The following is a 10,467-nucleotide window of genomic DNA, read 5'->3' as shown; positions in this document are numbered from 1 at the left end:
AGAGGAGAGGAGAGGAGAGGAGAGGAAAGGAAAGGAAAGGAAAGGAAAGGAAAGGAAAGGAAAGGAAAGGAAAGGAAAGGAAAGAACCCCCCTTGAAATCAGAGTGCAGTTCTGTACCTTGCACCTTTTAGGTCTTACACATCGCTGTGCAAAGGAAATGCTTGTCCACAGTAATGTTTCCATTCACATGACTGTCATGTGATGCACTTTGTAGATATACGGAAGAGGAAAAAGTCACAATGCTTCATTCAGACTCTGTAGAACTAAGCAAGTGTTCAGATGATCAGTTTCAAATTCAAGTCTCTGAATTTAACAGCAGGTTCTTGCTGATTAAAGGACTGTGAGCAGAGCCAGAGGGAGGGGCAGAGAAGCACACAGATGTGTCAGTTGGTTGTGGGTACAGTTCCTTATCACGTACCCACATGACGTTAAGTACGGTTTGAAGGTGATTATTGTATTTTTATTTCTCTTTTCTGAACTTACATCAAGTCTCAGCAGCTACTGAGTGAAGGAGAGAACAAAGGACATTGCGTTCTCAGATAACACGGAACTAAAGGGGTAGAGATGTGGAGGCTAACTAATATTGTATATTTTTAAGTTGTTTTTAAGTTTACTTATTTGTATTTGTGTTTTGCCTGCATGCATGTGTGCATGTGCGGTGCCTGTGGAGGCCAGAAGAGGGCGTCGGGTTACCTGGAACCGGAGTTACAGATGGCTGAGTTGTCATATAGATGATAACTGGAAGAACAGCCAGTGTCTGAGCTGCTGAGCCGTCTCTCCTGCTGAGCATGCGCGCAACACACACACACACACACACACACGCACACACTCACACACACGCACACACACGCACGCACGCAGATGCATACACACACGCATGCACACCCATGCACGCACACACGCACGCGCACACACACACACGCACGCACGCACACACACGCACACACACTCACGCACGCACATGCACACCCACACACGCACGCACACACACACGCACGCACGCACACACTCACACGCACGCACACACACACATGCACGCACACCCACGCACGCACACACGCACGCACACACACACCCACATGCACACAGCATTTTACTGATGGTATAAAAGTCTTTTTGCCAAAATCTGTTGAACTGCTAAAACACCGTTTTATTCCTAGGTGTTTACTTCTGTTTGGGATGTTGGTGTAAGACTATGAATATCGTGAATTGAAGATCAGGCTCCAGGTTCAGGGTAATGCTTCACTTTAACAGCTGCCATTGCTGAGAAGACATTTCAAAAAGCTATTTTGATTTAAATGGAAGAAATTCCTGGCTGTTGGCCATATCTGCTAAACGACCTGTTCTTATTTTGAAGGCTCTGGCTGAAGTTCCATTAGTAAATTCTAGCCTCTCTGCTACAGATCAGGAATTGTCACCAACAGAAACTTGGCAGGTGACCTCTTCTATAGACCCGGGTGGGACCCCTGACGTTCATTGCTTGGAAAAATCTTTAAATAAGTGGAAAATCATACCTTTACCTTTTTAATGTATGTAGATTTTTATACGTCTTTGGCTCATACACACATTGAATTGCTTTTCAAAGAAATTATATGTTGATCAGAGCATGGTAGCCCACACCTATGATCCCAGGACTCAAGAGGCAGAGTAGGAAGATCAGGGGTTTGAGGCCAAGCTAGGCTACCTAGTGAAACCGTCTCAAAATAAAAACAAAAACCAAACAAAGGTTGGCCCGTAGCAATGTTAATTTAAGTTTTACAATGGAAATATTTGGAAATATTTCTAAACTGTTTTAAAATGTTCTCCCCAAAGAACTTTCTCAGAATATATATATGTGTATATGTATATACACACACACACACACACACACATATATATATATATTCTGTTCACCTTGACCTTTCCCCAGGCCAATGCCATCCCAGATTTCCCTGGCCCTGCTGCTGCGGGGCCCCCACCCCCAATCCCAGCGGACTTCCACAACTGAGGCACAGAACACACAAGTCAGAATGAGTGAGTGACCTGCCTACAGCCAACTACACCCCTACCTGGATTCTGTCCCCAGGGGCCATTCCTCAAGCCTATGCCCTATCCAGCTAGTCCCAGGCTCCTCAGCTGTCTCCTCCCCCACCCAGGCCACACAAGCCAAAACAGGTGAGTGACCACCCTACCAGTGGACCTCTCCCCCTCCTTGGATTCTGTCCCCTGTGACCATTCACCAGGCCAAAGTTATCCCAGCTCATCCCTGGCCCTGCTACTGCTGGGTCCTGTCCCCCAACGCCAACAGACTTCCTGAGGCGCAGACCACACCAGCCACAACTGTTCTCAACAGTGGTCAAGTGGCCCTTCCCCCAGAACTCCAGCAGACTCCATAGGCCCAGACACAGTCCACACCAGTTAGAACAGACACCTTAGCCTGCAAACAGACTAAAGACAAGCCCCAGCAACTCCACCGCAGGCCTAGTTGGTTCTAGGAACTTCAGAAGACTCAGGCTTTACTAGAGGCCAGGCCAGATCTAGAGACCCAAAAAGACTAGTTTTAACAGAGACCTGACCGAATCAAGGGACCCAAAGCCCCCAAAACCCCAGCAGAGACACTGTACTGAATCTGAAGACTCATCAGTGATTAGAACCCTTGGCCACTTAGGCCGGAAGACAAGAAACAGAAACCAAGGAACAAAACACCCATCCAACCAAGACAAACACAGGAGTCAACACCTAGACTTGCAATCACCCCAAATCCAGATGCCTAAATGCCAGTGTAAGAACAATGAATAATGGAAAAGACAATATGTTTCCACCAGAACTCAGCTATCCTACAACAGCAAGAACTGAATAGTCCACCACTGCTGAAGCACAAGAAAACAACCTTAAAAATACCTCTACAAAGATGATAGAGGTCCTTAAAGAGGAAACAGAAAACTCCCATAAAGAAATGGAGGAAAAGACAAAAAATTGAAGGAAATCAATACATCCCTTGAAGAATGTCAAGAAAAACAAACAGTTGGTGGAAACGAAACTGTTCAAGACCTGAAAATGAAAATAGAAGCAATAAGGAAAACACAAACTGGATTCTGGAAATGGAAAACCTGGGTAAATGAACAAGAAATAAAGATGCAAGCATCATCAATAGAGTACAAAAGATGAAAGAGAGAATGTCAGGTGTTGAAAATACAATAGAGGAAATAGATTTATCGGTCAAAGAAAATGTTAAAACTAAAAAGTTCCCACCCTAAAACATCCAGGAAATCCAGGACACTATGAAAAAAAAAACCCCTAAGTATAATAGGAATAGAAGAAGAATTCCTGCTTAAAGGCCCAGAAAATATATTCAACAAAAGTCATAGAAGAAAAATTTTCCAACCTAAAGAAGGACATGCCTATACAGGTACAAGAAACTTACAGAACACTAAATAGACTGGACCAGAAAAAACGGTGCCCTCACCACATAATAAAATCTAGACAGTAAACATACAAAATAAAGAAAGAATATCAAAAGCTACAAGGGAAAAGTCTAAGTAACAGACCTATCAGAATTACATCTGACTTCTCAGTGGAGACTCTAAAAGCCAAAAGAGCCTGGACAGACCTCTTGCTGACTCTAAAAGACTATGGATACCAGTATAAACTACTATATCCAGCAAAACTTTCAATCATCATAGATGGAGAAAACATATTTCATGACAAAGACATTAAAATCAATATCTATCTACAAACCCAGCTCTACAAAATTCCAACCCAAGGAAGTTAAATACGCCCACAAAAACACAGGCAATATATAATATTACACCAGAGGGATACACACATACACACCCCATCAACAACAACAAAAACAACATGAACAACAAATAACAGGAATTAACAGTCACCAGTTGTTAATCTTTTTCAGTATCAATGGCCTCAATTCTCCAATAAAAAGACACAGGCCAATAGAATGGATACAAAAACAGGATCCATCCTTCTTCTGTATACAAAAAAGACACCTCAACATTAAAGACAGACATTACCTCAGAGTAAAGTATTAGAAAAAGATTTTCCAATCAAATGGACTGAAGAAGCAAGCTGGTGTAACTATCCTAATACCTAAAAAAAAAAAACTGACTTCAAACCAAAATTAATCAGAAGAGATGGAGAAGGACATTTCATATTTATAAAAGGAAAAAAAAACACTAAGATGATGTCTCAATTCTGAACATCTATGCCCCCAGATACAAGGGCACACACATTTGTAAAAGAAACATTACAAAAGCTTAAATCATACATTGAACCCCACATTTTAATAGTGGGAAACTTCAAAACCCCACTCTCAACAATAGAGCAAGGGAAACACTCCTTCATGGCTGGTGGGTGCTGTACAGTCACTTTGGAAATCAATATGGTGGTTTAAGAAGGTTGGAAAGCAATCTACCTCAAGACCCAAAGACATCACATACCCAAAGAATGCTCAATCATACACTTGCTCAACTTGTTCCTAGCAGCTTTATTTGTAATAACCTGAACCTGGAAATAACCTAGATGCCCCTTAATCAAAGAAGGTATAAAGAAAATGTGGTACATTTACACAATGGAGTATTGTGGAAAAAAAAAGACATCAGAAAATTTGAAGGCAAATGAATGGCTCTAGAAAAAAAACTATATAGAGTGAGGTAATGACAAACATGGTATTACTCACGTGGATATTAGCTGTAAAGTAAAGGAGAACCATGGTACAATTTACAGACCCAAAGAGGCTCCATAACAAGGAGGCTCCAATGGGAGACACATGGATCAACCTGGGAAGGAGGGACAGAAGAGACCTACTGGGTGGACTGGCGGGGGTGGGGGGGGGCATGGGAACTTGAGGGTGGGGTGGAGGGAGAGAGTGTTGAGAGAGATGTTTGGAAAGGAGGGCTTTTCTGGGTTGGGTAGAAGCCTGATGCGAGGGAAATTCCCATGAGTCTACAAGAATGGCCCAGCTAAGACTCCTGCCTAGTAGTAGATGCCTAGGCTGAACTGGCCATCCCCTCTGATTGGTTACTTCTCTAGTTGTCATTGCAGAGCCTTCTTCCAGACTGATGGAGGAGGATTCAGAGACTCATGGCCAAACTTGGGTTGCAGGGGCTGGAGAGATGGCTCAGCGGTTAAGAGCATTGCCTGCTCTTCCAAAGGTCCTGAGTTCAATTCCCAGCTACCACATGGTGGTTTACAACCATCTGGAATGAGGTCTGGTGTTCTCTTCTGGCCGGCAGGCATACATGTAGACAGAATAATGTATACATACTAAATAAATAAATAAAAAAACAAACAAACATTGGGTTGCATTCTGGGGAATACTGCTAAGGGAGGAGGAATTGTAGGAGCCGGGGGATCAGGAACATTGCAGGAAAACACACAGAAATGACTAGTTTGGCTCATGGGGACTCAGAGTCTAAACCAACAACCAGTGAGCCTGCATGGGACCGGCCCTTTACATATATGTGACAGTTGTGTAGCTTGGTCTATCTATTTGTGGAACTCCTGGCAATGGGAGCAGGGCTGTCCCTGGCACTTTGCCTGGCTCTCAGGAACCTATTCCTTACACTGGACCGCCTTGCCCAGCCTGAATACAAGGGAATTCAGCTTATGGCAGCTTGATATGCCATGCTTGCTGATGCCAACGGAAGGTTTGCTGCTTTCTTTCTGAGTGGATATGGAGGAGGGGTGGATTGAGTGGAAACAGAGGGGAGGTGGGGGAGGGAAGGGAAGAAGAGGAGGTAGGGGAGGCTGCAGTCAGGATGTAAAGTAAATAAATTAGAAAGAAAGGAAGGAGAGAGAGAGAGAGAAAGAGAGAGAGAGACAGAGACACAGAGAGAGAGAGAGAGGAAGAGAAGGAAGAGGAGGAGGAGAGGGAGCATTCATGTACATCATTTGTTGGGTAGCATGATGCCGACAGGCACTATCACAGAAACGGTAAAGAAATATGGATTGCTTGGGGTTTTTTTGTCAGAGAAAAAAATTCATAATTCATCTAGAAAGTCAAGTACTCTTTTTTAGTAATAACAGATAGTGCTTATGTAATGCTTATTATACAAAGATTTACATATACTGCTGTCTCTCTGTATCCATGGAAGATTGGCTTGGCTCTAGGACCCCCATGGATACCGAGATCTGCAGATGCTCAACTCCCTTATAGAAAACGATATTTAAAACAGCACTAACGTGGCATAGCTAGACATGGTGGTGCAGTTCTGTAACTCCAGCACTTAGGAAGCTGGAGCAAGGAGATCCTGAGCTCAATGCCACACTGGGTTACATAGGGAGACCCTGGCTCAAGTAAACACAGGACTGGAGCTGCCACTCAATAGTGTTGTCCAGCACTAAGGTCCTGGGTTCATTCCCAGCATCACAATGTTTTAAAGTGTAACTTTTGTACGTATTATAATCATATGTTAGCATATGCTTGAAATCATCTCTATATTGCTGATAATGCTTAAAACAACACAGATCCTTGTTCCATCTCGGTCATAACAACAAGAAAAATGTCTTCATATTTACTATGGGCACAATCTATTTTCTCAAATATTTTCAGCAGAGGGGTGGAAAATGGAGACATGGAAGACCCGCTGTGTGTATTAATTCCATCTTCAGAACAACTAAAACCTATCCATACCATTATTATCTTCACTTTACAGATGGCAATCTGGATATGATATTGGTAACTTTCCTAGGAATTCACAACTGGTGAGGCCAAAAACTCTTCTCTCATACATTATATCTCGACTTTAGCTTCCCCTCCCTCCAATCCTCCCAGCCTCCCCTCTTCCCCAGATCCACTACTCCTCCATTTTACTTCAGAAAAGAGCAGGTCTCCCGGGTATATGAACTAAACATGGCATAACAAGATATAATAAGACTAGGCACAAACCCTCATATCAGGGCTGAGTAAGATAACCCAGGAGGAGGAAAAGGGTCCCAAGAGCAGGCAAAAAGAGATAACCCCCACTACCACTGTTAGGAGAAACACAAAAACACCAAGCTAACAAACATAATATATATGCAGAGTACCAATGCTTGCTTTATTTTAAGACAGGGTCTTGTTATGTATCCCAGGTCAGTTGCAATCCTCCTGCCTCAGCTTCTCAAGTGCTTGCTGGGAATACCATGCCCAGGTAGTAGCTTTATTTTCAACCACAAATGCAGTGAGTATTTTGCTGGAGATAGTTTTTTTTTCATGATTATTTTCAATCCCACTAGGCAGCCATTAACATTCCAACAGAAAGGACTCACCTTTACAAAAATTAAACAAATCGATATGTTCCTGTACTATAAAAAATTGCATTAACGAGGGATACCTATGGATTGTCTGTGAGGGAGTCTCAAGAGAAACTTTCTCGAGGGAAGGAAAACCCACTTGGAATGTGATGACATCGCCCTATAGTGGTAGAGAGTTCTGTACTTAATAAAAGGAGGAAGCCAGTTGGCACAGTGCTATCCCTTTCTCTGCTCCCTGGTCTTTCCCACTGAGTAAGCTACTACCTCTGCCATGGCTTCCTCTACTACCTCTGCCATGGCTTCCTCGAACTGTGAGCCCAGATGCAGCTCTCCTCAGTTGCACATTGTCATCAGCCCAGCAACTAAAATGTAGCGATCAGACCACCTCATTAAATCCTTCAAGTTTGTGGAAGGCCAATTCCTCAAGTCACCAGCATGACGTGCCTGACAAAGTCCTGTGGAGTATGAGCATGCCAGTGTCCCCAAGTATGTTTAAATAACGAGGCGTCATTTCATTTTTAATTTTAAGTGGAAAATATACATTGTCATACATCCTTCCTGAACTGTAGTAGATTGCTTTATGCACCATGGAATATGCACTTCCTGCTTTCCACCCATGAAGAAATGTGTTGAAATTCTCTAGCAGACATGAAGAATAAGAAGTAAATGCTGGAAAAAACAGTATTACAAAATAGGTGCACAAAAATTCAATAGGTTAACCAAAACAATTCCTTAAATATAACCTGAGAAATGAAAGGTCATGGGTATTAATGTCCGACAATGATGAAACAGGATTGCAAATACAGTAACCTGGGACGGTGTGCATTATCAGTGTGAACTGGACTGTGAAAGAACACCCTCACTGTGTTCATAAGAACCATCCAACCACCTACAGAGTCCACATCTTATACTGGACACTCCAATGAAAAATCTAGATGGGAATGTGGAGAACTGAGAAAAAAAGTTATATGAGAGTCATAAAACGTAGAACGTGTGAGAAATGCCAAAAGAACCAGTGTTCTGGTTTATCTAGGGAAACCTAGACGATCTGAGTCTTCCAATGTACAAAGAATTATAATTTCTTCAGATCTCTTATGTTCTTGATGCATCTGGTGGACAGACAGAGAATTGGCTGATGAAGCAACAACATGCTTCCTCTTCAAGGCAGTGACTATTAAGCCCTTGGTTTTGAAATAGGTTCACTCATTAATTAGACATAGCTCAACATAAGTCACTGAGTCACTAAATGAACAGTATTTAAGAAAAGCTATTATTTCACACCGATAAGCAACTACTAAAACAGTAGTTATCTTCAAAGTCTACCTGGCTGGTTGGAGCTCAAAGGACTAATAATTCTTTGAACACAAAAGTTGCTGACAGGATGTATGTAAGTAAGTTACTGCCTACTATTAACAGATATCTTGTCCATAATAGCGTAGTCAAACGGAACAGAGAATAAAGGAAAAAGGGATTACTTTTCTTCTTGATACTCAGAACACATTAGAAGACAAGCTTTCCCGAGTGGGAAGATAAAATAATTTTACTTTAGATAATTGTTAGTGTGATGTAAAGTAACTTCTTGCTTCTGTCTATCAAAAACCTGAAATGAGCGGTTTAAGGTTTTGAGCTTTCAGCATTTCCCCTCTGTTGTTGTTTTTCATGACCCTAAATATACAGAAAGAGGGCCCTGTGAACAGAAATGCCTTAAAAGGCAGAGTCTCCTTAATTACAAGACATGCTTAAACTTCAGACACTTCACATCAGATTTTGAGTTTGAAACTGGCTAATTTGGTTCAAGAAATGAGGATGAGCTGTGGGCCGTCCATCTGCATTCTTCAAATTAGCACTCAAAGAACTGTTTTCCAGATCAAAGGATCAAATTAACTCTGCTCTGTGCCCAGAAGGCCCTAACAGGTTTTGGTTCCCTTTCCCATGTCTGTGGTCTTTTCTAGCCATAACTTGGCTTGCTTTATGTTCTGTTAAAACAGGGTTTTCTCAGAAAGCAAATGAAGTTCTCATTTTTCCTGTTCCATATTTACTCCATTTTACATGAGGCTTTTCTTTTCTCTATATTCAAAAGCAGTTCATGGTTACGATTGTGTCTTAAACGACACATTTCCCCCACAAGCTGGTTTTCTTTCATTTGAGGCTGCAGGCTGCTGTGCAGTCTATCAGCTGGAGAGTATACTGGAAACTACAACCACAACTCTGACCCACGTAAGCCGATGAGCCCCTCATAGGACTCTAGAAAAGGGACTCTGAGAGAAATGTAGACAACAGCATTGACGGCATCATCGCTCTTGTAGTGTTGGTTATGGTTATCCTTGAGCAGACATTCATCAGCTACAGAACCAATGTTGGAGCTGGGCAGTGGTGGAGCACGCCTTTAATCCCAGCACTCGGGAGGCAGAGGCAGGCGGACCTCCATGAGTTCGAGGCCAACCTGGTCTACAAGAGCTAGTTCCAGGACAGGCACCAAAAACTACAGAGAAGCCCTGTCTTGAAAATCAAGAAAAAAAAAGAACCAAGGTCGGCCCTCACTTCCAAAACCAGTTAACTAGTTAACTCATGAGGAGCAGTCATTCAGGTTCTGTACATCATTTAATCAATTCTCCTCCCTGAAGGAAGTTATTTTTCTTCTGTTGGAAGTCCATATCTGCTTCTAAGGTTATAAAAAAAAAGGGACTATGAATAATGCAGGCCTTTATTGGGATATAAAGATTAATACTACTCTCAGATAAGGCACCATTTTAGACAAAAGGGTTTTCTGTTTTGAACAGCAATGATGAAAAGCCAAATGATATTTCAATGAAATATATTATTTAAAAAACTCATTATCCAAGTAAGTAGTTAGTGGTTTTTTTTAAAATATATACAGGTCAACAATTTGAATTGTTATCAACAAATCAAATTGTTATCAATTTAATCTTTCCAAAATTCTCAAGCTATCTTATGGTTTCTATTTTCTGTGAGTATAAAAGACACCAGCCAAGCATGGTGGCGCACATCTTTAATCCCAGTGACGTGAGGTATAGGTAGGCAGATATCTGTGGGTTCGAGGCCAGCGTGGTCTACACAGTGAGTTTCAGTCCAACTAAGGGTACATAGTGAGACCTTCTATCAAACAAAACGGAAGACCACAAACCCCAGAGAGGGTGTCTGTACTGAACAGACCTGGGCTCATGGCTCTGCAGCTGGTACACTCCAAAGCGTGGTGTCAGCATACGGTGAAGACCT

Source organism: Microtus ochrogaster, linkage group LG5 (genome assembly GCF_000317375.1).
Source record: "Microtus ochrogaster isolate Prairie Vole_2 linkage group LG5, MicOch1.0, whole genome shotgun sequence".
In the NCBI taxonomy this organism is placed as follows: Eukaryota; Metazoa; Chordata; class Mammalia; order Rodentia; family Cricetidae; genus Microtus; species Microtus ochrogaster.
Note: the sequence above shows the minus strand (reverse complement) of the source record.